At 38.1% G+C, this 5,477-nt stretch overlaps 1 non-coding gene across 1 annotated transcript; it reads right to left on the bottom strand.

Annotated features, from left to right (window-relative positions):
- Window positions 1–3,896: 3,896 nt before the first annotated feature.
- On the bottom strand, window positions 3,897–4,000 carry LOC127743197 (small nucleolar RNA R71). The gene has a single exon (XR_008004561.1). It is a non-coding gene; the product is annotated as a small nucleolar RNA R71 (small nucleolar RNA).
- Between the last annotated feature and the right edge of the window lie 1,477 nt (window positions 4,001–5,477).

Genomic DNA, 5,477 nt, shown 5'->3' with positions numbered 1-5,477 from the left:
ACCAACCATTTACACAATCCAAACTTAATCCTAGGGGCATCTAGCCTAGGAATTCTCATCACACCACACGGTACTTAAATGAAACTTAAACCGTATCTCTTGTAGCCAAACCAATTGAGCCTCTTCTTTGGAAGTCTCCACCAACCCTAGTTCCAAGCCTCACCAAAGCTCCTCAAGCAACACCAATCTCCCAATTATGCACCAAGATCATCAAATACACTAACATAACCAATATCACATACATACATCAACCTAGGGCTCATAAAAATGACAATTCACAAGGGTTGGAGGGTTTCTTACCTTTACCCACTAAAGTTTGTGATGAATATCACCCATGACTCATACTAGAGCACTCCTAAACAACCAAAATCACAAGGTTTCCTCAAAACCCAAACCAAATTCGAATTTGAAGAGAAAAATGAAAACTGGGCAGAGGACAGTAGATTACTCACCACAAAACTTAAATAGAATTGTAGAGGATGAGAAGAGCGACACGTAGCCGCAAACGGCTCGTCAATCGGAGCTCCGTAGCTTAAGTTATGGTGGTTTGAAGATCAAAGAGAGTTAGGTTTTTTCTCTTCTATTCTCTCTTCTCAATTTCAGCGCCCCAACCCTTCTTTTTAGGGTAAAACGAGCTGAAATGCTCATAACTAATGTTTATATATGCTGGGTCTTGGGCTCACTTAGGCCCGGTTCACTTATTTTTGTCTGTTGGCCCAATTTTGGACCAAAACCTTTAAGATTAGCACTCTAACTCGCACTTCAAATATTTCTACCTCCCCTAATTATAATTCTCATTTCTTAATCCTATTTACTCATAATCAATTTTCTCAGCTGCAGTACCAGACAGGTCTCAGCCGGTACTGCCGGTCAAAATTCTACTGCGCGCTTTTACGCAGAAAATTATGTCTTCCGACTTGGAAAAATTCACTGAATTCAAATATCATATTTAAATCATCAAATTCCAATTGCCAAATCTTCCAACCATATTCACTCCTACTTAACTTATTATTCAATTAATTTTGGTTAGACCGGGTATTACAGTTTTCAGTATATTTTGTTAAGTTTTATTATGTTTTAGTAGGTTTTATTGCAAAATTCACTTTTTGGATGCTACTTTGAGCGTTTGTGTTTTTCCTATGATTTTAGGTAAATTTTGGATGAATTTGGCGAGTTTTGGCAAAGTCTGATTCAGAGGCAAGAAAGCATAGCAGATTCTGTCAGATTCTGACCTCCATGCATTTAAACGTGCATTTATGAAGCTACAGAGGTCCAAAAAATGCGTTCTCAATGACGTTGGAAAGCTAACTTCCAGAGCTTTTCAGCAATATATAATAGTCTAAACCTTTCTTTGAAAATGATGGTCCAAAATGGCCGTTGAACGCCCAAACTACCCTATTTCTTGCGTTCAACGCCACAAGGGGAGCAAGGAAGCAGCATATCTACCAACGCCCACTCCTTCAATTTGGACGCCAAGCTCAACCCAAACACTCACAAAGTGGGCCCAAAAGTGGATTTTCGCATCGTTAGCCTAGTTTAGTTTATTCTTGTAATTTCTAATTATTATTAATATCTTTTTAGGCTTAGTATTAGTATATATATGGGAAGATCACCATTGTTTAGGATCTTCGCCACCACATTTGAACCATACACATTATTTTTGTACAGTATGAGCAAGTAAACCTCCTAGGTTAAGGTTAGGAGCTCTCTGCAGATTTCTATGGATTAATACAATTACTTTTCTACTTTAATACATGTTTGATTCTATTCTGTGATGTATTATCATTCTTCATCTTTATAAATCTGGGGTAGAACGAAAGTATGACCCCTTATTCTACATGTGTTCTTTATGAGTCCTGACTCGGATAGTATTGAGCTATAGCTTGAGAGTACATCACGGGTTCTAACAAGTTATTCTAACAAGTTCTTCTTCTTCTTCTTCTTCTTCTTCTTCTTCTTCTTCTTCTTCTTCTTCTTCTTCTCATGCTTGTTTACGCACATAGCGTCTTCTTCGCCTTCTTCTTCGCGTTCCTCTTCCTCCTTCTCCTCCTTCTTTTTCGCGCTCCTTCTTCTTCACGTGTTTTCTCCTCATCGTCATTATTTTGTTGTTGTTGATACTATATTTTTTGTCTTTTCCTCCTTCTCTCTCTAGTGAAGAAGCAGTAGAAGGTGAGGAGGAAGAGTTTTGAATTGTGCAGAATAAAAATAAACTAAACATGTTATTATGGTGAAATAATTGTATAGTACTAAATGAATGGAACATTATCCATTATATAAATTTAAATTCGAACATGTTTCTGCATAATAAATCGAACACGTACTCATGGTGAAACAATTATATAGTACTGAGTGAACGAAACAGAATCCATTATATAAAATCGAATTTGAATAGCTTTCTGCATAATGAACTGAACACAGTACTCATGGTGAAACAATTGTATAGTACTGAGTAAATGAAACATAATCCATTATATAAAATCAAATTCGAACAACTTTCTGCATAATGAACCGAACACGTACTCATAGTGAAATAATTGTATAGTACTGAGTGAACGAAACATAATCTATTATATAAAATCAAATTCGAATAGCTTTCTACATAATGAACCGAATGCAGTACTCATGGTGAAACAACTGTATAGTACCGAGTGAAAGAAACATAATCCATTATATAAAATCAAATTCAAACAGCTCTGCCTACAATTTACAAATTATCAATTCAATTTTATTCAATTCAGTACACCATCCATTCAATTCAATTCAAATTAGAAATTGAATTCCATTCAATTTGATTCAAAATTGAATAATCCAAACTTCGTCAGTTTGATTCTTTTCAGAATAATAATCCAAATCGCTCTCATTTAACTGATTTGAAGTTGAGTTATTCATTGTTTTGATTCCAAAGTACATATTGAAGAAGAATAGGAAGAAGATAAATGCAACGTAACCAAATCGAAAGAAGAAAATGAGAAGATCGATGAACGCAACCAGAGAAGAACGACGAAGGCAATGTAGATCAATAAGGAAGAATGCAAGCAGAGAAGAGGAGGAGGTTTATGTTGCATCTGAAGGTTTACGTTGAGCAAACCTTTAGGTTGCAACACGTTATATGTAGCGTGTGTACGACAAACGAGTGAGGATAACTTGGATGCATTTTTTACATGGATGTAGAGCATTATTATTTTCGAAAATATTCTATTTTTCTTTCCCCTCTATATTTTCGGAAATTCATTTTAAATTAAGAGACATCTTTCTTTTCTTTTCTCTTCTTCTAATGCTCTCACAAGGACCTCTATACTCTGACATAGAGACTCCTTTCTCTTTCTCTTCTTGGTTTCTTTCTTCTTGTTTATGAACAGGAGTAGGGATAAAGAACATCTCTTTGATCCGGATCCTGAACCTGAAAGGACTCTAAGAAGGCGTCTGCAATAAGCTCAGGCTAGCAGAGCCATAAAGAATTTGGAGCTCTAGAACAAGAAGCTGAAGATACAACAATGGCAGCTAACCCAGATAATAAGGGTGACACAAGAAAGGTCCTAAGATCTTACACTGCACCCAATTCTGATTTCTATGGGTGCAGCATCTCCATTCCTGCCATTGGTGCAAACAACTTTGAGTTGAAACCTCAACTGGTCATTCTAGTACAACAGAACTGCCAATTTCATGGATTTCCACAGGAAGATCCAAAAAAATTCATATCTGACTTCCTGCAGATATGTGACACTGTCAAGACTAATGGAGTAACACCAAAAGTCTACAAGCTCATGCTCTTTCCATTTGCTGTAAGAGACAAAGCAAGGCTATAGTTGGATTCTCATCCTAAAGAAAGGCTAGATACATGGGAGAAGGTAGTTAATGGATTTTTGACCAAGTTTTTTCCACCTCAAAAGCTGAGCAAGCTCAGGGTGGAAGTACAAACCTTCAGACAGGAAGAGGGTGAATCCCTCTATGAAACTTGGGAAAGATACAAGCAACTGATTAGGAGATGTCCTCCTGGCATGATTTCAGATTGGACCATGCTAGACATCTTCTATGACGGCCTATCTGAGGCATCCAATATGTCATTAGACCACTCTGCAGGTGGATCCCTCCACTTCAAGAAGACGCTTGAAGAGGCGTAGGAGCTTATTGATATGGTTGTCAACAACCAGTATATGTACACTTCTGAGAGGAACACTGTGAACAATGGGGTAGCTCAGAAGAGAGGTGTCTTAGACGTGGACATATTAGACGTCATCTAGGCTCAAAATAAGCTCATATCTCAACAAATCAATATGATCTCTCAATACTTGAGAGTGGAACACAGAGCTTAGATGCTTATTGTCCAGAAATAGCGTATGAATTAGACGCTAGTGACAACACCTGGACCACAATGGAGGAGGTGAACTATATGAAAAACTCCTCCAGAAACTCCAATAATAATTCTTATTCGAATACTTTCAATCAGGGATGGAGGAATCACCCTAATTTTGGGTAGAAAGATCAACAGAAGCCTCAACAAGGCTTCAATACTAATCTTGGTAGAATGAACCAGAACAAGTTCAACAATAGACCATTCCAACCCTTTTAGCAATAGACAGAGACCCCCGCACAGAGCCTCTCTGACCTTGCTACTATAGTCTCTAACCTCTCCGAGACCACTCATAGTTTCATGACTAAAACTAGGTCTTTCATTCAGAACTTAGAGATAGAGGTTGGTCAACTGAGCAAGAGGATCCCAGAGATCCCTTCCAACACTCTTCCAAGCAATACAAAGGTAAATCCAAGGGAAGAGTGCAAGGCCCTCATGGTGGAGGTTTTGACCGAACCCAAAGAGGAGTCTACTATTAAAGAGCTCAAGAAAATCAGAGCTCATAAGGAGCTTGATAATGTCACCCTGCACGCCCCTTTGCTGGGAGAGGAACCTGAAGAATACACCTCTTCTGAAGAAGATGAGGAGTCCAAGAAAGAGCAAATTGCTCGATTCCTGGAAATCCTCAAGAAGCTAAAGGCCAACTCTTTTCATACAGAGGCATTGGAGGAGGAAGATGAGCCTGTGGTACTGGCTAAGGAGCACAGTGCCTTGGTCCAAAAGAAGCTCCCTCAAAAGCTGCTGGATCCTGAAAGCTTCCTGATTTCCTGTACTATAGGGACCATCACCTTTGAGAAGGGACTATGTGACCTTGGCTCAAGCATCAATCTGATGCCTTTATTTGTAATGAAAAGGCTAGGAATTCTAGAGGTGCAGCATGCCAAGATCTCATTGGAGATGGTAGATGATGAGCGGATAATTTATACGCTTTTTGGCATTGTTTTTAGTATGTTTTCAGTATGATCTAGTTAGTTTTTAGTATATTTTTATTATTTTTTAGTTAAAATTCACTTTTCTGGACTTTACTATGAGTTTGTGTGTTTTTCTGTGATTTCAGGTATTTTCTGGCTGAAATTGAGGGTCCTGAGCAAAAATCTGATTCAGAGACTGAAAAGGACTGCAGATG

This window comes from Arachis duranensis, chromosome 1 (genome assembly GCF_000817695.3).
Source record: "Arachis duranensis cultivar V14167 chromosome 1, aradu.V14167.gnm2.J7QH, whole genome shotgun sequence".
NCBI classification, from domain to species: domain Eukaryota; kingdom Viridiplantae; phylum Streptophyta; class Magnoliopsida; order Fabales; family Fabaceae; genus Arachis; species Arachis duranensis.
Note: the sequence above shows the minus strand (reverse complement) of the source record. Positions and strands in the feature narration are given on the sequence as shown.